We start from the raw sequence: 24,666 nt of genomic DNA on the forward strand, positions 1-24,666 counted from the left end.
TAGCAGGGTTTTGAAGGACTCAAACAAAAGGGGAATGGGAAGATGTTCAGAAAAGAGAGGAAGACTCAGAAGCTGATGTGGGAGAAGGATGAGAGAGTGGATACATGTGTTGGGATGTGAAGAAGTTAGAAACTGGATAAGGCATCTCAGTGCATGGCCTATAATAGATGAATCTCCAAATGTTCATATAAGAGAAGAAGGAAATTCTCATTGTTGCAATGGGAGAGGGACTCAACTTGATTCCAAAATGTAAGAAAAATTCCATATATCTCAGTCTGCTGTTGGTTCCTGAGGACTTAAAAAAAATGAGGAAGAGAACAATTGAAATGATCCTAATAAAGTAAAATCAATAAAACAATGAGTAGAAACCAAAATGGCAGAAAATGAGCATAACCATATTTAAAGAAACATAACTAAGCAACTTTAAGAATAAGAAAAGGGACTTTGTGCAGTTAGAGCATAGAGTAAAAAGTTAGAGAACGATATTTGACTTTTTGCCCATAAAATTTTAAATTTAGGTAAAAAGAACACATTCTTAGAAAATATTTAACAGAATTGCCTTAAGGAAAAATAGAAAACCTAAATAATTGCATAACAGTTTAAATAATTGAATCAGTAGTTAACACTCTTCCCATAAAGAAAACATCACACCCAGGACTTCCCTGATGGTCCAGTGTGTAAGACTCTGTGCTCCCAAGTCAGTGGGCCCAGGTTCAGTCCCTGGTCAGGGAACTAGATCCTGCATGCATGCCACAACTAAGACCCGGAGCAGCCTAAATAAATAAGTATTTTAAAAAATCATACCCAGGTGTCTTAATAGGTAAGTTCTACAAAGCTTTGCAACCTTACACAGTCTCCCAGATAATGGAAAAAGAGAGAACAGTTCTAAGTTACATAATGCCCAAATTAGGAAAGGTCAATAAAAGAAAAATAAATTACAGGTTAATTTATTCGCAAATGTAGACCTAAACATCCTAAAAATATATTGATACATTTCAGGTGGCAGCAGCCTTGGTCAATGATGACAGCTGGATAGAGAACCCAGCTCAGATTCAACCACCTTCAGGCTCCTCTTCCTTTCACCACTGTTGCCCGCCTTCTGCCCACCACATCACTGGGTAGGGCCTGCCTAGTGAGTTCATCCAGGAAGGAGTTGGGTCTTGGCCAAGCATCCCAAGCAGGGCAAACCAAAGACACCCTGAGGTCTATGCATGCCCAACACCTGTGCACCTATACACGCTCAACACCTCCCAACTCCACCCATGAGATGAGAAACCTCTGAGATGGGTGACTCCTCCCACAGCTAAAAAAGGTGGAAGTGCCTATCCTTTCAAAGTAACTTTGAAAATTGAGAATTCCAAGATTGTGGTGTTAAAGGGCTGCATTTCTCAGAAGGTCCCTCTGCTTCTTGCAAATCATTCTCTTATTGTAATGGACCTACACAGGTTACACTGTAACAGGTTGAATTATCTTCTGCTTGTCCTCATGAAGCTTGCGGGAAAATTCCCCCAAAGTGTTGCCCTTTAAAAATATTCCCAAGAGTCTTCATTAGAAGGGTCCACCTTAAGGATTAGAATGGAGATTTTTGAACTCCCCCCGGCCCCCTCAGGATGGTAGAACGTAGAGTGACTCTGCTGGACCAGAGAAGGATGTGCTAGGAAAACATCATGTTTTGTCAACACTCAACCAAGTACCCTAACATCTCTGCTTCTCAGCCAGAGACTACAATGTAAGTAGCACGTTCACAAGTTGGGCAGTGCACAACCTGCACAACCATATGTGGCAATCCTGCCTACTGTCAGTGGAAGATGGATGGAGATGTACTTCAGGGCAAACCCAGCACTTATCCTCCCACCCCATATGCAAGAAACAGAGTAAATGTAAAGTCAGCAGTCCACATGCAGAGAGGGGAGACATGCAGGATAGATAGTCCTTGCAGAATTTCAGTCCCTGGTGTTTGTCATTTTAGAAGCACAGCTCCACCTCCACCCATCCTCATTTAATTACATAAGGTTTCTAATAATGCAATTCTTTTTTTAGCATAAGTTAGGTTTCTGTCACCAACAGTCCTGGCTAAGAGCCCAAGTCTTTTCCTTAACTTGTCCCAAATGGCCAATTATTAAGGTATTCCATTGGTGGCGGGGGCTGGAGGGGAGAGGTTAGCTGTTGCATGAGACACTGCAGGCATTTTGCTTATCTCAGATGACTTTCCCATCTACGACACTGGCCTACCTAACTGGAGATTCCAGCAAACAGGGCAGCATGTTGAGGTCTCAAAATAAATGTGTTGTGACAATCTTTGCTCTTGGCATTCAGACAGCAGTCCATGCTCAGTGGCTTGTCCTTATTTGTCAGTCAGAGATGTGCCTGCAGACATTAAAAACAAAACAAAACTGCGGTGCACTCTCTGCAAGCTCCAGAAGGGATGGATGTTTCGAGCGGGTCTCTTGCCAAGAGCGCATGTGTTGGGAACCTACCCAGGTGGGAGTAGGCTGGTGGTCAGGTCTGCCAGGACCAAGGCTCTTTCAGGAGAGGACACAGGGGGCTTAAGGAAGCTGTAGGGGGAGGAGGAGCCACCAGCTACTTGGAGCCACTGGTCATCAAGACAGAACAGTAGCAGCGAAAAGGGAGCAAGGGCACTACTAAGCCAATGAACCTTCTATTCATTCATTCATTCATTCAATACATGGTAAATGAGCACTTCTACTCTAAGAGGTACTGTGCTGGTGGGTGTGCCCAACGGATATCAACAACAGCCTGACTGGCAGGAAGTTGAAAAAGGAACAACAAAAACTACAACCTAAATAATTCCCCAAACAACTGTTCAAATGATTTTTCCCCATAAAGGCACTGGAAAAGCAATATCACTTTTCTAACACTGTTTTTTGTTTTCGTATTTGTATAATGACCAGGAGGTAAATGGATGAACAAAGAAACCCACTGTGTCTGCCTTCCTCCAAGCTTATAGTCTAATAATCCACCAATATCAAATAAGCTCTGTCCCATAAATGCAAGCATGGTTTTCTATTGGGAAGTCTAATAGTTGATCACATTAAGAGGTCAAAAGCGTGGTCAATATCACAGAATTGGGAGGAAGACAAATACGGATTGAGCTATGCACCCTCCCCCCCACCCCCACCCCCCGCCCCCGAAGGTGTTATATTGAAGTCCTAACACCTGGTACCTGGGAATGTGACCTGATGTGGAAATAGTCTTTGCAGATGTAATTAAGATGTAAATTAAGATAAGGTCATGTTGCAGGAAGAAGGACCGATAATCCAATATGACCGGTGTCCTTATAAGTGAGGAGAAAGGCACTCCAAGAGAATGTCATGTGACGACAGAGACAGAGATTGGAGTGATGCAGCTGCAGGATTGATGGACACCATCAAGTGCTAGGTAGAGGCAAGGAAGAATCTTACCCAGAGTTTTAGAGGGAACATGGCTCTGCTGACACGTTGATTTTAGACTCTAACCTCCAGAATAGTGAGAGAACAAATTTCTGTCGTAAGCCACCCGGTTTGTGGTACTTTCTTATGGCAGCCCTAGGAAACGAATTCAATAGACATACTTAAAATGTTTCCCTACCACATTTTACTCATATTAGCAAGCTACTTAATCTTTCTGAACCTCAGTTTTGCAACTTTAAAGTAGATAAAATATGCGAAATCGTGCAGCCACTATGGAAAATAGTATGGTGGTTGCTCAAAAAATTAAAAATAGAATTGCCAGAGGATCCAACAATTCCACTTATAGATTTAGCCTTGAAACAACTGAAAGCAGGGTCTTAAAGGGATATTCGTCTACCCACGTGAATGGCAGTACTATTCACAATAGCCAAAAGTAGAAGCTATTCAACTGTCCATTGATAGATGAATGGATAAACAAAATGTGGTCTATACATACAATGGAATATTATTCAGCTATTAAATTAAACCTATTATTAAACCTTTTATTAAATCTATTATTAAAAAGGAAGGAAATTCTGGGACTTCCCTGGTGGTCCAGCAGTTAAGACGCCACACTCCCAATGCAGGGGGCCCAGGTTCAATCCCTGGTCAGGGAACTAGATCCTGCATGTTGCAACTGAGAGTTTGCATGCCTCAACCAAAGATCCCACATGCCACAACTAAAGATCCCACATGCAGCAACGAAGATCCTGCATGCTGCAGTGAAGATCCTGCGTGTGGCAACTGAAGACCTGGTGCAGCCAAATAAATAAATAAATAAATAATTTTTTTTTTGCTTAAGTTAAGAAATTCTGACAAATGCTAGGACATGGATGAACCTTAATGATACTACGCTAAGTGAAATAAGCCAGTTATAAAAGGACAAATCCTGTATGATTCCACTTATATGAAGTTCCTAGAGTCATTAAATTCAGAGACAGAACGTAGAATAGTGGTTGCCAGGGGCTGGGGAAAGTGGGGAATAGGGAGTTAGTATTTAATGGGTACAGAGTTTCAGTTTGAGAAGATGAAAAGGGTTCTGGGGACTGACTGCACAATGATGTGCATGTACTTGACACCACTGAACTGAATTTTTAAAAATGGTTAATTTTTTATTTTTTTAATAAATTGATTGATTGATTGATTGGCTGTGTTGGGTCTTAGTTGCTGTGCAAGGGCTTTCTCTAGTTGTGGTAACCAGGGTCTACTCTTCGTTGTGGTGAGTGGGCTTCTCATTGCAGTGGCTTCTCTTGTTGCAGAGTGTGGGCTCAATAGTTGTGGCTCACGGGCTCTAGAGCACAGGCTCAGTAGTTGTGGTGCATGGGCTTAGTTGCTCCACAGTATGTGGGATCTTCCCGGACCAGGGCTCGAACCCGAGTCCCCTGTATTGGTAGGCAGATTCTTAACCACTGCGCTACCAGGGAAGTCCCATGCATTTTCAAAAATGGTTAAGATGATAAATTTTATGTTATGTGTATTTTACAATTCAAAAAATTTGAAATAATTAAAATAATACATTGGAATACATGAGTACCATAAGTGCTTTTTTTTTTCATAGTTTTTGGCTTATAGTAATACATTTTAGCTATCACTATCATAATTTGATAAAAATTAATATTCATTCATAACTTTAAAAGATTCTTAGAATTCTAAAAATAGGATATACATCACAAACCATCAGGCACTATCACACATAATGGTGACATCATAGAAGAATCCTTCTATTTCTATCCTACAAGTCCCAGAAAAATAGTCAGGGACATCTGCTGCCTTTGGTCAGGGCAACCCAAGGTCTTTTTTTTTTTTAATATTTATTTACTTGGTTGAACTGGGTCTTAGTTGCGGCAGGCGGGTTCCTTAGTTGTGACATGCAAACTCTTAGTTGCGGCATGCATGTGGGAGCTAGTTCCCTCACCAGGGATCAAACTTGGGTCCCCTGCATTGGAAGTGCAGAGTCTTAACCACTGTGCCACCAGGGAAGTCCCTAACCCAAGATCTTAAGAGTGCAGAACTGATACAGCCAGCTGAGAGATGACAAGCCAAAGTCAACTATCGTTCTCCTGGAATGCCAAGTATTCAGACAAGAAAATTAACAATTCTCAAGCCAGGAAAGTTTAAGTAATTAGCCACAAACATCTCAGTTATTTAGTTAGCAAAGGAGGTCCACAGTTGTTGTTCAGGGAAACCCAAGTTAATTAGCTAAGACCATCCAGATTCATGAGTCAAGAAGGCTGTTTTCAAGGATTGTCCATCACCGATAGAAGGAAAGTCCGATGTCACCGGCCAAGGTGATCAGTCTTTTGCTCGGACTGTGGTTCCCGAGGGCCCAGCCCTGCCCGTTTCTGAGGAAGAGGGCCACCTCTTCTCCTGTCTGTCTCCATGGCAGAAGCCAGAGACATTTAGACCTTCATTGAGCCCACACTGACCTCCTCTCCGGAACCAGTGTCTTTCAGCTCAGGACAAAAATGAACCAGAAGCAAAACTAGTGACAGAGCAGCTGTGGGGGTCAGAGGACCCAGCTAGGGGACCCAGGGAGGAGGAGGTGCTGAGACCTTGGTGGGAAATGACCCTGGTGGGGAGACCCCCTGTCTCATCTCAGCCTATGTGAGCATCCAGTGAGGGCCTGGGGCTGCTGGAGACCCCCACATAGGCCCAGACCCAGGCCATGGGGCAGCAAGAGGCCCTGACAGCTGGACTGGCCAAGGCTACCAGTGGGCCTCAGTCCCAGCCTGCAGGAGCCCAAGCCTATTCCTCCTGAAAGATGCAGTAACAGAGGATCAGTAAGATGACAAGGAGGAAGATGAACAAAATAAGCAAGACCGCCAGCATGCTGATCATTCCTAGTGCAGGGGTGGGGCCTGGAGCTCCTGCAGGGCTCACAAGACCAGCTGCTGACTTCCAGCCTAGACCCTGGGCATCACCTCCTTGGGACAATATGTCTAGCCAGCCGAGGCCTCGTCTCCGCCTCCCACCCCCGTCTCCAGGCTCCAGGAATCTCTCAGCCACTGTGAGGTCACAAACTCTAAGATGGTGCAATGTTGGCCTCCCAGCCACAGCCCAATCCTTTATACATGTGACCAGTATGTTGAAAGCGGGACTTCTGGTATGTCATCATAAAAAAAGATTTTTTGTCTGCCTCTTTGTAAGTGGAAGTATCTTTTCCCTGTCCCTGGAAAAATATCAGGCAGTCCTCATAAACCTTCTGATCATTCTTAGGTAATAGATCTTGTATTACTAAAAATGGGGGACATATTTTTCATTCCAATTATTTTAAATGTCCATCTCATGTATTAATCATGTTTTCAATGATCATTGATAGGTCAGATTTTTCAGCTCTCCACCAGCTGAGGCCAAGTATAGGGTGGGTTGCTATCTGCTGGGAGGGGATGGGAAACTTCTCCCCTTACTTAACCAAATGTGTTTCTCTTCACCAAGTTGCTGACCACTGCCCCACCCCCCACTCCCAATACCTCCAGGATCAGATGAAATGAAGAGTGAGGTGGGGGGGACATTTCTCTCCAGGTTGGGCATGAAATTAACACTGAGTATTCTCCATCAGCCCCTATTTCAGGGGTTCTTCAGAGACCCCCCCCCCTCTCCTGGTACCCTTTGACTATACCTCCAATGATGTGAACAGGCCCTCTCTTGGGGTCCCCTCCCCCAGCAGGCTCCGTCTAGGGCACCTCTTGGGCACCAGGGGGACAGTCCTACCACAGATTCTACACCTGCCGAAGGAGATGATGAATCTTTGACTGAGGAGCAGTTTGGGCACGGGACACCTGTGCTCCCCAAATCCAGGTGATATTTATCAAGTTCCCATGTGTTCCTGCTGAAGCTCCTGGTACAAGGATCGTCAGAGAAAGAGGAGCTTCCTCCTACTCTCCCTCTTGGGGGAAGGGGGGGTACTATTTTAAGACGTAGAGTGCATAATTCCCTCTCTTTCTCCTGTCCAGCACTGCACTGTTAATACCCTCAAATTAGAAGAGAGGATTGAGTCACAAGTAACCATTTTCCAGTTATTTTCTTCCTAAATTCTGCATCTGGTCCAACACCTTCTCTGGAAGGCAGGTGCCATTACATCAGGTGGAACCTTCAGAAACTGCCAGGACTGAACCATCTTTTACCTACCACAACTGTCATTTGTTCATCTATGTGTTCCTATATCTTGGTGCCTCCTTGGTGCTTTGGCTGAAGTGTCTATTTTAATATCCTGTTACACTAACAACAAGCATCAACCACATCTCTTAGATGACCAGCCTCCTCTAGGCACTGGGGATGCAGAAATGAACTAGCCCAGATCCCCTCCCTGGCATCACGGGTGCAAAGGATGCAGAAGAATCATCTAGGTTGGAACTGTGGCTCTGCCCCTTCCTAGCCTTCTGAAGGCACCTTTCCCTTAATCTCCAGCTTAGAATGATGAGGCTCCCAACCTGAGTGGTGCAAGAGGCCCAGCCCCTCCTAGAATGTCCCAGGCTCATGGCCCATGGCTGGGCCTGTGGGAGGGACATGCTCTTAGCCTCCCACGTGCTGCTTTTATCCTCTGGCTCCGAAGGGCTCATCAAAGCCAGATGGCCTTAGAACTGCACTGATGGACACAGCAGCCACCAGGCACATGTGGCCACAGAGCACTGGAAATGTAGCTAGTTCCAATTGCAATGTGCTGTCGGTATGAAACAGGCACTGATTCCAAAGACTGTATAAAGAAAAAGAATAGTAAATATCTTACTAATAAGTTAAAAATATTGATTACACACTTAAATGTATTATTTTGGTTATATCGGGTTAAATAAAATGTATTATTAAAATTAATTTCACCTTTTGGGGTATTTATTTATTTATCTTAAAAACATTTTTTGGCTGCGCTGCACATGGCACGTGGGATCTTAGTTCCCTGACCAAGGATGGAGCCTGTACTCCCTGCCGTGGAAGCAGCAGAGTCATAACCACTGGACGGCCAGGGAAGTCCCTGATTTATTATTTATTTATTTATTTATTTATTTATTTTTATTGAAGTATAGTTGATTTACAATGTTGTGTTAATTTCTGCTGTACAGAAAAGTGCATCAGTTATACACATATACACATTCTTTTTTGTACCCTTTTCCATTATGGTTTATCCTAGGATATTGAATATAGTTCCCCGTACTATACAGTAGGACCTTGTTGTTCATACATTCTATACACTTGGTACCTTTTTAATGCAGCTCCTGGAAAGTTTAAAATTACACGTGCAGCCGGCTGACATTATATTTCTACTGGATAGTGCTGCCTTAGGCTCTTCAAATACAGCACATACTTTCTTTGCCTCATAAAGAATCCCATGGTGTCCTCACAGTGACAGAAGCTCTGGGCATTTTCAGAAATACCAAAGTATAGCAAATACCGTGCTTAGCCACCTGCTCTGTGCTGTGCTCTCAGTGTGCATTGCTTGACTTCATTCTCATGGCAGCGCTATTGGGGGGGGTGGGGGGCAGCTATGACTTTGTTCATTTTCCAAAAGAGGAAAACTAAGGTTGGGCAAAGTTAGGTTATTTAGCCAAAGCCACTAAGGGCAAGAGCAGGAGACGACTGTGTGGGCTATGTGCACACCTGACCCCTTTGTCCCGTGTCCTTCCAGCCGTGGCATCCCATGCCCCCTCCTCATCACGGAGACCCCCATGTTCCTACAGTCTTAGAAGCACATGGGCTCCTCCCAGGTACAGAAGATGGGATGTTCTCACCCTCAGAGATCCCCCCGCCATTTCCCTCTTGGTTGCATCGGTCAGGCCTGGATTTCTACATTGCGCTAACTTAGGAATCTGAAGGGGGGAGACCCTTGCTCAGACACAAGGGTGGGCCGTTTGCACTTCAGAATGTGGGCCGAGTTAGTGGCAGGGTTGCCTCCGGTCTGAGAGATATACCCGGCCCAGGATGCAGGCAGTTTTAGTGCTTGTGCAATTAGGGGCTGTGAGCCCCTTCTCAAGCCTGTCTGCAGTACCATCGGGCATATGGGACCTCTGTATGTCTCCTCTGGCACAATGCAAATCTGACAAGGTCCCCAAAATGCAAATTCAATTAAGCCCCTCAGCTTCAAGGCTGCTTTTACTTTTAGGATGACGTTTTAGCAAAGCACCTGACCACCTCTGTAGGCTTATCTCCTCGTCACCCTCACGTTCCAATTTCAGGTCAGCCAAACAATATTTTAGTCTGGCAATGTCCAAATAAGTATATGGCCAGAATTCATTCATTTGTTCAGCTGTGCCAGCCACTAAACTAGGTACTCTGAATACAATGGTCAATAGGACACGATCCGTATTGTCCAAACTCAACACAACACGTGAGCTTTTCAACCTAAATGTCCATCAACAGATGAATGGACAACAATGTGGTACATATATACAATGGAATGTTACTCAGCCATTAAAAAGAATGAAATGATGCCATTTGCAGCAACATGGATGGACCTGGAGATTGTCACACTGAGTGAAGTAAGACAGAGAAAGACAAATATCATATAATATCACTTACATGCAAAATCTAAAAAAATGATACAAACGAACTTATTTACAAAACAGAAACAGACTCACAGCCTTAGAGAACGAATTTATGATTACCAGGGGGTAAAGGGGGGGAGGGATGGATTGGGAGATTGGGATTGACATGTCCACACTGCTATATTAAAATGGATAACCAACAAGGACCTACTGTATAGCATGAGTAACTCTGCTCAATACTCTGTAATAACCTAAATGGGAAAAGAACTTGAAAAAGAAAAGATACATATATATGTATAACTGCATCACTCTGCTGTACACCTGAAGCTAATTCACCGTTGTTAATCAACTATACTACATTATAAAATAAAAAATAAAAAAAAATATAAGCTCTTGTTAATCAAAGCTCCTTAGGTGGAAGAGTAACCATTCCTACAAATTAGTGACAAATCAGTGACAGCAAACAGAACACAGAGAAAAGCAGCATAGATGTGGGAATGTTATTTCCAAAATTCCTGACGGCTTCTGAAAATTACCTAGTCATCCAGATGCCGAACTTGGGCTCCACTCCACCAGGGGATGCTGCAGGACAGGTTGTGCGGGATCCACCCCGGGCGAGGCCGCTCTAGGCCGCAGGTCGCGCCTCCGCTGCATTTCCGCCGCTGCTGCGCGGGTGGAGGAGTTTCCCGCTGTGGTGGCTGCAGTTCCTCATGCGTCCACGACATCTCCCCACGTCCGCGGACCTCCGCACTTTCTCGCGCTGTCCGCTGTGTCTCCGTCGCCGTCCTGCGCCATCTCTCACGGCGCCTCAGGTGAGTCATTGCGGGGAGCGCTGGGCACGTGGCGTGCCCCCCCACAAGGAGAAACTGAGGCCCGAGCGGGAAGGGAGCGCCGCGAGTCCACCTCTCGGGACGCGTGTTCTCAACAAAGGGGTCTCGGGTCACCGCGCCACGAGCCGGTGCCGCCTCGGAGCGTCGGGTCCCCGGCCTCACCCGCCCCGTGGGGAGGTGTGTGCCCGCCGATGGCGAGAGGCCGGTCGGGTGACGCAGGTGCCCGAGGTCCCGCAGGGGGTCGTGCGGAGCCCGTGTGAACCGGGCCCCAGGGGGCACCAGGGCCCCTGGTTCACTGCCCATCCCCTCCGACTCCAGCGTTTCCTCCCCAAAGCCGCTCGTCGGTTGCCGGCCAAATACACTCGTGACCGTTAGCCGGTTTCCCCTCCGTAACCTCGAAGGGAAGGTGTTAAAAAATCTCCATTTTTGGATAGATCAGCTTTCGACTGAGGACGCCCCCAGGGTCCCCGAGGGGCAGAGACTGGCCTCTTCTCCCCCCGCTTTGCACTGAAGCCCTTCCGCGCGCTTTCCCTGGCCAGGCCCTGCGCCGATGAAGACCCTCTCTCGGACGGCTTTGCGGGCCCTGCCTCTGGCAGCGCCCCCTCCTCTCCGGCAGGACCCCGACCCGCTGCCTGCCGCGCCCTTACTGTGTCCGGGGTCGGAGCCGTCCCCTGGGTAAGTGCCACAGCTCCTGAGGGCCTTGACCTGGGACTGTGGCCTTCCTGGGCCACCGCAGAGGGGTGGTCCTGGGGCTCCGGGGGGTTCCGGGAACTGCCTTGCAAAGCCCTTGTGCAGGAGGGTGGGGCTGGGTGTGGTGGCCAGAAAGGCCTGCGTTGAGATCCTGACTCAGCTCCTGTGTTAGCCGTGGAGCCTTGGGTGGGTTACTTCCTTCTCCTGAGCTTTCCTGTCCTTCAAGGGGGCAAGGCAAACGCTCTGGGAGGGCAGAGGCCTGGCCTGTGTTTTTCTGTGTTTTTGACCCCACAGTGCCTGATACTGGGTAGGTACTTAGTTGGTATTTGCGGGGTGGATGAATAATTGAGGCATTTGTACTAGAAGTTGGTCTTCCCGTGGCCTCTCTTGATGAGGGGAGATGGAAGCTTTCCATGAAGTGAGGATAGCGGTTGGGGTCCTGGGCTTGGCTGGGCAGCTTTCCCGTGCCTGGGCGGAGAGCCGACTGCTAACGTGGGCTCCTCTGCCTGGCTCCCCTCCTACCCTTTCTTGCCCCTGCATTAGAAAGTGATGGTGGGCTGCCCATGCCCTGGTCATTGATGGTGCAGGGAAAGAATTGCTGAAAGCGTTTCCCCATGTTTGGAGGGTTCACTCCTGTCCCTTCCAAACTCTGGAGCTTTCCCACACCTCCTCTCTCCCGCTACCTTTTTATTATTTTATTTATTTGTTGGCCGTGCCACGTGGCTTTCCAGATCTTAGTTGCCTGACCAGGGATTTAACCCAGGCCACGGCAGTGAAAGTGTGGAGTCCTAACCACTGGACTGCCAGGGAATTCCCCGCACCACCTTTTAGGTGCCTCCTGGCACCTGGTGTCAGTTGAGTGCCCTCTGCCTGGCTCAGTGCTGGTTTCTCTGAGGCTTTAAAAAAGGAAAATGAGAGAGTGGGTCCTGCCACAGCTGTGGTCTTCTGACCCTGGTCTCCAGTGTCAGCCCTGTGTTCTTTCCTGCCTCTGGATTTGAAGTGATTACAGGCTGCCTGTGTCCTGGTTATTGGTAATATGGGCCGAGGAAAAGTTGGAAGTTTTTCCTCAGGTTCAGGGTTCCCATACTTGTCCCTTCCATCCAGGACAGCCTTCGGTGACTGTGGCAGCGACCAAACAGGAGGCAATCTGAGGATGGAGGGAGTCGGGCTGTAGTGTGTTCATTGCCTGAGAGCCGATCCCCCTCAGCATACGCGCCGTGCTTTCCTGTCGGTGAGCACAGTGGTTTCCTGCCAGGGAGGCTGACCACCTGCAGGAGTGTCACGTGGCCGCTGTTGCGTGAGACATGTCGTCAGGGAGAGCGGGGACTGAGACGCAGGTAAGTGGTGTCCTGCCGGTTCTCTAGAGCTCAAGTACTGTGCAGGCTGTGAGGCCAGAGGTGGTGGGTGCTGTGGTGCGGGGAGTGAGGATGCAGTGGGGGCCTGGGAGCCCAGATGGAGGCTGCTGTGATGTTGAGAGGACAGATTCACATCCAGTGACCAGCTGAGTGCTCTTCTGTGAGCCTGAGTGAGAATTCTGTCAAGTGTTCAATCCTGGTGCCGCTTACACCCATTCCTTCAGAACCCAAGCGTTCTCAGGAGAACAGTAACTGTTCTCCCAACAGTTTCTGCTGTTAATCTTTCCTTCAGCTTTTGGCAGGGACTGGTGAATAGTCAGGGGTGGCTCTGTCATCTTAGACTATGGTCAGTGACCTGTCTTCTGGTCTGTTCCTAGGCCAGGCCGTTCCTAGGATGCTGGCAGTGGCCCCGCTTCTGGGCTTCCTCACTGCCCTTTTCTGCACCTGCATTCGAAAGTGGTCGTGGGCTTCCTGTGCCCTGGTCATTGATAGTGCAGGGAGAGGAATTGCTGAAAGCCTTTCCCCGTGTTTGGAGGGTTCACTCCTGTCCCTTGCAAACTCTGGAGCTTTCGTACATGTCTTCCCACTGATTTGTGTTACTTCCTGGCACCTGGTGCCGTGTGCTCACTGAGTGCCCCCTTTCCTGGGTAGGGCCCTGCCTCGAGTTTATGGTTGGCGGTGGAGGGCTCCCCTCCTGTAAGCTTTCTCTGCTTCCCCATCACACCCCTTCCTCATCCCACATCCTCAGCCCCACCCCTCAGCGCTATCCTACCTGGCCTCCTGGTTCTGTGTTGCGTCTGGTGCCTGATGTATAGCACCTGGACCCCCTCTCCCCCCAAAACAAAAACAAAAAACCTAAAGAGGCAGAGAAGACCCATGTGTTGTGACGTGACAGGCTCCTCCCATTGCAGAGTGTCAGGGAACCAAGCTCTCCAGCAAGCCAGCGTGCTGGGTCAGCTTCCTCTTCTCCACTGGAATTGTTCTCTAATGAAAGGTAGACTTGCTATAATCTGCCTTTAATCCTGGCCATGAGCAGGGCCCCTGGTCCCTGTGGGTGATTCTCTAGTAATGGACCTGGACAGAGCGCAGTATGTATAGTGGATACATATGTAGCGCTTATACTAGATGGCAGGCACCGGACCCTCCCCCACCTGTTACCCCTCCTGATCCATTCTAGCTGCTGCCCGTCGGCCAGGGCCTGCTCCCCAAACCCTGGCCTCAGCATGCTTTTAACAAGACTGGTTAGCAGCGAATTGATCACAGTTGGCAGATAGGATAATGTGGGTGTTATTCGTGTCACAGATGATCTGCAGAGCCCTGCCTGGAGTTAGAGTGCTCTTGTTCCTGAGACCATAGTGTGGCCGTTCAGGTACTGCAGTCACAGCCCGCACAGGTGGGTGCTAGATTCGGCCCTCTGCTGTGCCTGGTGTTCTCTGCCCACCAGGGCCTGCTGTGAGTGCCCGCTCACCGCTCTTCTCTTGCAGGTGGCCCTGCGTGCACAGAGGCTCCACAGGAGGCGTCATCTTCATGTCAGCCAGGCGCTAGGCCCTAGGGCCCCAGGTAACGTTTTTGGACCTTTCTCAAATTTTGTGTTTTTTGTAAAGTCCCGTGTGTGTTCCTGGGGCTTGGGTGCTCACACAAGGGGAAGTGAGATGACAGCATCCTGCTGTGGGCCAGGCGCTCACATGCCTGCAGGGGACGGCCCTATAGAAACCTGCTTGGGTAAAGGGCATCTCCCTTCTGAGTCCTGGGGTGTCAGTGCGAGCACTGCTGTGATGGAGACGATGGCCCCGCCTCTGAACCTATCTAGCTCTGTGACCCCGTCTCAAACTCCACTTCTTCATCTGAAAAGCAAAGCTGGGATAGCAGCAACGATTCTAAAAAATTTTTCATAGTGGTGTCATGACTATGGGATCCTGATCTTTTTCAGCCTGAAAGCATTTCCAGTTTTTTATGCTAGAAGTGTCTTGTCTCCCCCGAGCAGGGAGGGTTTGTGGGGTGTTGGCAGGACACAGCAGAAGCTGCTGGGACTCGGCTGGGCCGCTCTCCCTGACTCAGGCCATTCACCAGGCCCCTGGCACCATCCTCCTGTCCTTCCTGGCTCTCCTTCTGTCCTTTTCTGCTCCTGCATCGAAAGTGATCGTGGGCTGCGCGTGCCCTGGTCATCGATAGTGCAGGGAGACGAGTCGCTGAAGGACGTTTCCCCGTGTTTGAAGGGCCCAGTTGTCCCTTCCAAACCCTGGAGCTTTCACACACTAGCTTTTTTGTCCTGCCATTCCCTTCAGTGCACGGGCCTTTGCTGGCCCCTGTGGAATATGGTGACCAGGCTGGCCGCCAGACTTTCGGGGGTTCTTTGAAGTAAAGGAGTCTTTGAAGTAAAGGAGTCTCTGGACAGAAACCAGTCAATAAATACATGTGTATTTGGACCTCACACTGGAATAAGTTCAGGTAGTGCTGCAGGGCACATGGGAGAGCTATACGTCGTGGGTTCTGCTCTGTGAAGTTAAAAGGAGTGGAGGAAACCCCACAGAATAATACACTATTCAGGACAGCCCATGGCTGACATGCTTGTTTGTGTGTTGTCTTTGCTCCTTTACTCTTTTTTTCCCCCATTTCTTGAGCACAAACGTGTATTGCTTCTCCAGGAGCTGCCAGTCGTGTCGAGTATATGGAGAAAGAACATTGAAGGGGGGGCCAGATGTAGGGCCAAAGAGGGTTCTACCAATCCTGAATCAGTCAAAAAGTTTCCGGTTGTCATGGTCTACCAGAAGCCCAGGGAGTTTTCTTGTCAGTCACTGATGAGAAGAGAGTGCGTTGACTGACTGACCTCTTTGTAGCCCCCTCCCTTTAATCTGTGCTTTTGCGGGTTCTCTTTTAAGAAGGGGGACCCCAGGGGTTCACTAGAGAAGAATGTTCCAGGCCTGTGGATCTGTGAGTCTGTATTTGTAGACTCAAGGCTTTGCTTTCTGGTCACATTAGACTGTTGTGTGGCTGGCGGAGTCCCCAGCCCTGCAGTCACCCATCAGCAGGGGGCTGACCTTCTCTCCCTTCGTGCTGTGCTGCACGTGTGTTTGGTGGGAGGCAGAAACCCTGCGCTGGTGCCTTTGCTTACTAGACTTTGCAGATGCAACGTGGTGCTGCCAGGAGGCATGTCTGGCTTCCACATAACAGGTGAGGTGGGGTCCCATTCACCCCGCCCACTTTTCAGGGCTCCTGCCTAGTTTTCTTCTGTCTACATTCGAGTTTCTTCTGTTTGATCCTGTTTTGTCAGATGTTTTTGTTCACATCTCACTATGATGTGAAGGTAGTGAGACTAACATATGTGAACCACTTGGTACTTGGTAGCCATCCAGCAAACCTGAGATTTCCCTTGACTTTTTTTTTTTTTTAATTTGTATTTATTTCTTTATTTATTTGCTTGCTGTGTTGGGTCTTTGTTGCTGCACACGGGCTTCCTATAGTTGTGACTAGCGAGGGGCTACTCTTCATTGTGGTGCATGGGCCTCTCATTGGAGTGGCTTCTCTTGTTGTGGAGCTCCAGTAGTTGTGGCACACGGGCTTAGTTGCTCCGCAGCACATGGGATCCTCCTGGAGCAGGGCTCGAACCCGTGTCCCCTGCATTGGCAGGCGGACTCCCAACCACTGCGCCACCTAGGAAGTCCCTCCCTTGTCTTTCACACCCGTCCTTTGCCCCTTTTGCATCAGAAGCTTGTCCTGTCCCACAACCTAGTCCCTGGTCCTGGTGCTCCTCAGCCAGCCTGGAGGATTGAATGGCCAATGGTGACCATTTTGAGAAGACTTTATCTCCCCCCCACCCCCAATCCCAGACCTGGCACTTTAAACCTCTGGGTGTAGAGTCCCACACATTGAGTTGGGGTCACTTGTGCGCCCTTAAGCGTTAATATTTTCTCATTATCCTTCAAATGGGCCTTGCAGTCTTGATTTTCACTGATCTGGGCACCTAACAAGTCTTTATGGGACTTTCTTTGTTTTGCCTTTCTTGGCTGGTCATATTAAGAGAGTCTTTGCAGAACAGGATGACAGCTACTGGGGCCTTGGGACAGACTGGGCAGAGAAATTACGACAGTGGTGGGAGAGCTGCTGAGGATGGTGCGCTATCCTTTGTTGAAGATGCAGTGGGAACTTGGTGTCAGAGTCCCTGACAGCAAGCGCTGAGCTCTGGTCTGTGTGGCCAGTTGCCCTGATGGGGAAGTGCTTGAAAGAAAATTGTTTGTTCTAAAAGCCGAACCTTTGAGATGTTTTCCTTTATTACCCCGTCTATTTTTGTTTTAAATATTTATTTTACTTATTTCGCTGCGCTGGGTCTTAGTTGCAGCATGTGGGATCTAGTTCCCTAACCAGGGATCGAGCCTGGGCCCCCTGCATTAGGAGCGCAGAGTCTTAGCCTCTGGACCACCAGGGAAGTCCTATTCTGGCAATCTAGTTGGGCTCCCATAAACTGGGAGCTTGGCCCTGGTTGATTGGGATGCTCTCAGTGATGTTACTTGAGCAGAAGATGGCGCTGGAGGCTAAATGCTTGTGTTCGTCTCCTTCCTAGGTCAGCCTTAGATGTGGAGATTGAGGAGGTCCCAAGGCCAGTGACCTTGGGGTGACTTGGGATCTGGGATGGCTGGTATTTCTCCCCAAGGTGAGTTAATGCCACGAGCTGGGAATTGGGTTGGCTGGTTCGAGTTTATGCAGATGGGAACTCACAGCCATCGGTCTTGCCTGTCCTTTCTTGTAGATTCCTTTTGTTTGTGGACACCAACGGCACAGAGAATGGAGAGTGCAGTCCACACATGAAGAGCTCCCTGCTGACTGATCAGAGCGTCACAGGAGAACTGTGCACCCAGCAAAGCGCTAGGCTGGGGGCTTGGGAGCCCCTTCAGCTGGCTCTGAGTCCTGACAGCAGCGCCCTTGGAGGGCCGTGGAAGGGAAGGCCGGCCCTGGTCCCTCTGCCGTGCCTGCGTGACTTCAGTGAGCAAGAGATTTTCTTTTGAGTTGGCAGCTGCTCAGCATCATCACTTTCCTCTCCACCCGCACGTTCAGTAAACCGTATGCACCTACCGCACCTGTGTTTTACGTCAGTAACGAGCCATGTACCAGCGAGGATGGGTACGGAGATAGTGGGCCACAGGCCAGATCCTGTTTCTACTCCTTGAGCTTGGCGCGTGGGCTCTTGTCGAGGTGTTCTGTTAGGAAGGAGGTGAACAAGCATTGGTGGTTGGCTCAGGTTAGAACCAGTGAGAGTTGAGGGTATCAAGGAACAGTCACGCCAGGGCTTGGGAAAGGTGACGGGGACCAGAGTGGGAGATGCTGATGTCATTGGGGAAGCTGGGGGGCCTGACTCATGAGTATGTACCTGCTTGTGTGACCAACTGGCCCTGTTTGCCTGGGATTGAGGGGTTTCCCAGGACATGGGACGTTCATTTCCAAAGCCAGGAAAGTCCTGGGCAAACTGGAACAAGTTGGTCAAATTACCTGGGGTGTAAAATACATGGTTTCAACTTGAGAGGACAGGTTACTGAGTAAAGGTGAGAATGGTGAACGTGGAATTGCCATTGGTGGACTTAGGCTTTTGGAGACTATTGGGGTAAAATCAACAATTGCACTGAGGACATGTATGTGAACTTTTTAAACTCCATTTTATAGATGGAGGGGTCTACATGAGGAAATATGTCCCAGAGGTTGGACTTCATTGTCCAGGTTCTGCATTTGGAATTGAAACCACCTTGGCTGAACTGAGGCAGGATTCAGGCTGTCAGGCGTGCTGTGGTGGCTGTGACACCCTGAGGGTCTCCTGCAGGGGCAGGCATTCTTCATTGCTGAAGTGTTCTACTCTGCCAGCCAGTTCCTGGCACAGGTGTGCAGAAGTGGAAAGTCCTTTTTCTGTCTTGCTCCAAGGACTGTCCTCTGACTTCTGTTGTCACCTTTATTCAGCGGGTTGTAACTGCCTGGAAAGATGCCAAGAGGAGTCTGGGCCCCCTGGAGACAGCTGTGACTGGGTGCGGTGTTTGCTGCTGTGCCGGGGCAGCAGCAGGACACAGGCCAGTACTTAACAGACGATCCTGGGGACACCGGACAGCAGGTCATCATGGCCGCCCTGCTCCTGCCCTGTGAAGCAGGAGCCGTCCCAGGTCTGCAGGGCCTGAGGACATCCGAGGAGAGCATTCAACCGAGGTGACCCAGGAACCAGGTCTAGAAGGCACAAACCTTGGCCGGGAAATGGCCTCACCGGAGCAGCTGGTGGGAGATTAACTAGACGTAGGGGTACAATGGTGAACAAGACAGTTTGTGCGCTCAGGAGGGTCACTGATAAACAGAAAATGTGTCTGCACACCAAACGTTACAGAACATGCAACTGCTGGGCGCTGTAGGTGTTGGGTATGCAGCTCTAAAGAAAATGGGATGCCTCCTGAGCTTGCTGAGAACTGCTGTCCGTTATGGTAAGCCACCCGCCACATGTGCTGTTTAACTTGATTTAAATAAAAATTCAAAATTCAGGTCTTGGCTTGTATCAGCCATATTTCAAGTGCTTGAAAGCCACAAGTAGCTGTGGGGTTGGACAGTGCAGATACATGTTGATGGAATAGTCCCATCATTGCAGGAAGTTCAGACATCACCAGTCTAGAAGATGAGTTGAATTCTATGAAAGGAGTTGCTGGGACACCTTTACAGAAAGGCTGTCATTTGAGGAGTCCAAGGAGGGCTGCTGTGCCTGGTGCTGCATCCCTGTGATTGGGGAACTGTGCGCGTGGGGGGTGGGTAAAGTGGGGGCAGCAGCCTGGAGGGGGTGTGAGATCATAGACCTGGGGTCTAACCAGGCAGGGTGACACGTGACTTCCCATCGCTTGACCTCTGTTTCCCCTTGTGAAATGAGAACCGTACCTCCACAGGAATATAGTGAGGTAAGGGTTAAGTAGACTGATGTATGTGGAAGCCTGTGTAGGGTGTGACTTCACAAAGTGTTCCATAATTAACAGCTATTGTTTATTGAAAGTTCCTCTCCATTTTTTTTTTTCAGTCTTGAGACTTTCAGGGTATAGCCTGTAATGCTGAAGTTTCCAGGAAAGCAAAAATCGTTTCCCTCCTTTTACAACTTAAGACACGTATAATGCAATGATTAATAGATATTTAGAAACATATACCCCCAAGTTAGAGGATATATGCTTTTCTCAAGCACCTAAAGAGCATTTTCAAATACTTCATATATTCCATGTTACAAAACAAGTCACAAATACCAAAGAGTCAGTCATACAGATTACATTTGTATTATACTACAATATAATCAAGGACAATAGCAACAAAGACAGGTTTAGAAAAATCCATGTTTGGCACTTTTAAAACATTTAAAAATAACTCATGAAAGATGAAACCATAGGGGAATTAGGAAATACTTAGAACTGAGTGATAATGAAAATTTCTACATACCAGTACTTGTGAGATGTAGCTAAAGTAATTTTGAAGAAGTTTATGCCTCACGCTTATATTAGAAGAAAGGCTGAAATTTAAGTAATAAAAGAGAAAATAGAAGCAATGAGGATAAAAATTAGAAACTAAAGCACAAGGCAAAAATATAGCAATGAAAATCAACATGGCTAAGAGTTGGTTCTTTAAAAAGTCATGAAACTCATACAGATGGCCAACAAACACATGAAAAGATGCTCAACATCACTAATCATCAGAGAAATGCAAGTCAAAGCCACAATGAGGTATCACCTCACACCGATCAGAATGGCCATCATCACAAAATCTGGAAACAACAAATGTTGGAGAGGGTGTGGCGAAAAGGGAACTCTCCTGCACTGTTGGTGGGACTGTAAGTTGGTACAGCCACTATGGAAAACAAGTTGGAGGTTCCTTCAAAAACTACAAATAGAACTACCATATGATCCAGTCATCCCACTACTGGGCATATACCCAAAGAAAACCATAATCCCAAAAGAAACTTGTACCATAATGTTTGTTGCAGCACTCTTTACAATAGCCAGGACATGGAAGCAACCTAAATGCCCATCAACAAATGAATGGATAAAGAAGATGTGGCATATATACACAATGGAATATTACTCAGCTATAAAAAGGGATGAGATGGAGCTATATGTAATGAGGTGGATAGAACTACAATCTGTCATACAGAGTGAAGTAAGTCAGAAAGAAAGACAAATATTGTATGCTAACTCACATATACGGAATCTAAAAATGGTACTGATGATCTCAGTGACAAGAACAAGGACGCAGATACAGAGAATGGACTGGAGAACTCGAGGTTTGGGAGGGGATGGGGGGTGAAGGGGAAGCTGAGACGAAGCGAGAGAGTAGCACAGACATATATACTACCAACTGTAAAATAGATAGTCAGTGGGAAGTTGTATAACAAAGGGAGTCCAACTGGAGGATGTAAGATGCCTTAGAGGACTGGGGGGGGGGGGGTTAGTCAAGGAAGGGAGGGAATACGGGGATATGTGTATAAAAACAGATGATTGAACTTGGTGTATCCCCCAAAAAATAATAAATTAATTTAAAAAAAAAGTCATGAAACTGGTGAAGGAAAATAATTTCAGGAAGGGAAAAGGGGACAGGACAGGACTGAGACTAAAAAGATAAATACAGATTACTTTCTGCCTATTAAAATTTAAACTTTGGGAACTCTGGCGGTCCAGTGGTTAGGATTTGGCACTTTCACTGCTGAGGGCCTAGATTTGATCCCTGGTCAGGGAACTAAGATCCAGCAAGCTGCGTGGTGGCACAGCCAAAAAAAAAAAAAAAATGACAAAATGAACACCTGTTTGGATGGAAAACATCATCCAAAGAAGTTGCCTAAAGGAGAAAGAAAACTTGAATAGTCTGATAAAACCCACCACAAGGAAACAACAAAGTCGGATTTATTTGCCTGTTGCAACATGAACGTTTTTGGTCACTGTTAAAGCTGTAACTTTCTCACAAGGAATCATTGATCCATTCTTGAATAGACATAAAATGAACAAAACGGATGTCCCATTGTTAAGGGACAATTGAATGCAGTCCATTTGGAGGAGGTGGAAGGGACCCTGAGGCCCTGGCTTCAGACTGTCCATAGTTTTGTCAGAATTTGGTTGTAGACAGGACATGCATGAGAAACATTGGTCTGGCCTTTAAGTTTTTCCCACCAATGTAGGCTTTTGCTTATAGGAACTTTCTGATCAAGTCTATTTTCTGCATAAGCGCACTCAAGCTAGGTGTCTGTCACCTACAACCCAAAGCATCATTGATTCTTTTTCTAAGCTTGTCAGTTTTTTTTAAATAAATTTATTTATTTATTGGCTGCATTAGGTCTTCGTTGCTGCACACAGGCTTTCTCTAGTTGCTGCAAGCAGGGGCTACTCTCCATTGTGATGCGCAGGCTCCTTATTGTAGTGGCTTCTCTTGTGGAGCACGGGCTCTTAGGCGCATGGGCTTCAATAGTTGCAGCACGTGGGCTCAATAGTTGTGGCTCATGGGCTCTAGAGCACAGGCTAAATAGTTGTGGTGTGTGGGCTTAGTTGCTCCGTGGCATGTGGGATTTTCTGGAGCAGGGCTCAAACCCAGGCCCCCTGCGTTGGCAGGCGGATTCTTAACCACTGTGCTGCCTAGGAAGTCCCCTTGTGCTATTTTTTTTTTTTGGCCGCACCGTGCAGCATGTGGGATCTTAGTTCCCTGACCAGGGATTGAACCCACACACCTGAATTGGAAGCGCAGAGTCTTAACTGCTAGATCACTGGAGAAGTCCCTCATGCTGTTTTAAAATTGAGGAATCTGGGGTTTGGAGAGGTTTAGTAAATTTTGCTAAGAGAGCAAAGAGGTGATGGAGTCACAATTTAAAAGCAAGTCACACTTGCCCCAAGTCTATGCTCTTTATTATTCTTGTAATCAGGTTAGTAAATTTCCTAATTGTAAACCAGGCTTGCCTTTGTGGTGTAAATCCCACTTATTCTTGGTGGATTATTCTTTTAGACCAGGGGTTGGTACACTGTGATCCATTGCTCAAATCTGGCCTGCTGCTTGTTTTCATAAATAAAGTGTTACTGGAACACAGCCACGCACACTCATTTACTGTCTGTGGCTGTTCTCTGCTGCAATGGCCGTGTTGAGTAGTTACAACAGTGTATATTTGGCAAAGACTGAAAGAATTGCTGTCTGGACCTTTACAGAAAAGGTTTGCTGGCCCCTGTTTTTTGGCTCTAAGCTTGATGAAGGCAGAGACCGTGTGTTTTTCTCGCTCTGTGATCCCTCCTCCCACAGCACTAAGTCCAGAGACAGAAGCCAGTGCAGGCACTTCATCAGAAAATTGAAATCGGTATTAGTTGAATAAACGTGTAACCTGTGTAGAAGCTGGGTGGTCTGTGGTCCCATTTCAAAAAGTATTACACACCAAGAAAGTGGCAAAACAAGGCTTTGAACCCATTTCTGTCTGACTTGCTTCCTTAACCATGACATCAAATGACACGTACAGAGTTGTTCTACATGCATGTTTAATGTTGAGCAGGATGCTTTGGGCTACATGTGACTGCACACTGATCATGCTTTTTTCCATCATTGAAGTTTTTTCTGGGGGTCCACGGGCAAGGAGTTGGGCTTGGGCTCCCCAGAGTAAGGCTGAGGACAGCTGTATGGGCATGGGAAGGGGAAGGAGGAAGAGAAAGGTGGGGAAGGTGTTCCATGGTCAGGTGTGTCTTCGGGTGCCAGATGTTCCCTGATGACTAGTATCCATGGGGACGGGGCATTCATGGGAGAGGAGGCAGTATGGCCGCAGTCTCTGGACCCCCACAAGGGCAGTGGCAGGTCCAGCTGTACTGTCGTCCACTCCTCCAGCCACAGTTACTCCTCCTCCATCTTCAGCCTAATCAGTGTCGGCCCCTAAGAGCAAGAAGTTCTGGAGAGAAGGCAAAAAGGACAGATGAGGATGATCATGTTCTGAGCTGCATGGGATAGGATCTTCCTGAAAGGGAAAACCTTACAGAAGAGGCACGTTCTCACTCGAACCAAAAACCAAGTCAGTACACAAACCAACCCATTGGAGGCCTTTATAAAACCTCTCCCTATCAGCTGCCTGTCCCTAGGAATTTATCTGCATTTCCTGATCTTCTGATTTCTGGAAGACATCCATGGATATCACTTTGCTGCTTCAATTTCTTTTTGTTCTGGGAGAACCATGTGCACATGGGTGCTGGCTGAGTTTACTCCCCTCACCTAATTAATTTCTGAGGATGTAGCCCAGGATTACCTTGGAGTAAGAAATATTACATACAGTGAAGACACTGACAAACTAGGACTTTGGATTTATATCATAAAGTGTCCTGTGATTGTCCTTGGCCCTGCCCCTGATATGTTTCTTCTAGAAGGCATGGTCAAGTTTTCTCCAGGACCATCCCTTGTTGCTGTGGGTGGGAAAACTCGCTAGGGACCCAGTGGGGACTCTCATGCCACCAAGGAGATTCTGGGCTTTTCAGGTGGCCTCTTATCAACTCAGAAGTGGTGCATCTAATCTGATCCCTTTGCACCATCTCATCCTGCCATCCATGGCTAATGGGCCTTGTATATTGCAGGTGTTCAGTGAACATGTTTGAACTGAATTCTTGAGAACTGAACTATTCTACATGAGGTCAAGATTCCAAATCATCAAAACTTGCTATTTATACTCCAAAATTGAAAACAAAAAATATTTTTTTCCTATAAAAGTTATGTTGAGGATGTATGTAGGGGTCAGGGGTCCCCCTAGAATCTACTAGCCCTAAAGCAGACCTCCTGGGAGGCCTTAGAGCTCCCCACTCAGAGCTTTTCACTGACCTCATGGATTTGGAACTCCAAGCTGCTGAGGTATGTGTCCCTTGGCAGAGGGAGTGGGAAGCCC

At 47.6% G+C, this 24,666-nt stretch overlaps 1 long non-coding RNA gene and 3 other non-coding genes across 5 annotated transcripts; all 4 read left to right on the plus strand.

The window, feature by feature from the left end:
• The first annotated feature begins 10,592 nt into the window (after positions 1-10,592).
• Positions 10,593-19,492, plus strand: LOC130833556 (uncharacterized). Of its 2 annotated transcripts, XR_009048497.1 has the most exons (8): positions 10,593-10,734; positions 11,292-11,427; positions 12,547-12,779; positions 14,100-14,190; positions 14,282-14,357; positions 17,356-17,445; positions 17,542-17,912; positions 18,450-19,492. It is a non-coding gene; the product is annotated as an uncharacterized LOC130833556 (long non-coding RNA). The 2 variants fall into 2 exon arrangements; XR_009048496.1 differs by having other exon boundaries at positions 17,542-19,492.
• LOC130834196 (small nucleolar RNA SNORA71) lies at positions 11,975-12,107 on the plus strand. Its single transcript, XR_009048589.1, has one exon. It is a non-coding gene; the product is annotated as a small nucleolar RNA SNORA71 (small nucleolar RNA).
• On the plus strand, positions 13,240-13,373 carry LOC130834193 (small nucleolar RNA SNORA71). Its single transcript, XR_009048586.1, has one exon. It is a non-coding gene; the product is annotated as a small nucleolar RNA SNORA71 (small nucleolar RNA).
• On the plus strand, positions 14,921-15,052 carry LOC130834198 (small nucleolar RNA SNORA71). Its single transcript, XR_009048591.1, has one exon. It is a non-coding gene; the product is annotated as a small nucleolar RNA SNORA71 (small nucleolar RNA).
• Positions 19,493-24,666: the final 5,174 nt, after the last annotated feature.

The sequence above is a fragment of the Hippopotamus amphibius genome, chromosome 12 (genome assembly GCF_030028045.1).
Source record: "Hippopotamus amphibius kiboko isolate mHipAmp2 chromosome 12, mHipAmp2.hap2, whole genome shotgun sequence".
Taxonomy (NCBI): Eukaryota; Metazoa; Chordata; class Mammalia; order Artiodactyla; family Hippopotamidae; genus Hippopotamus; species Hippopotamus amphibius.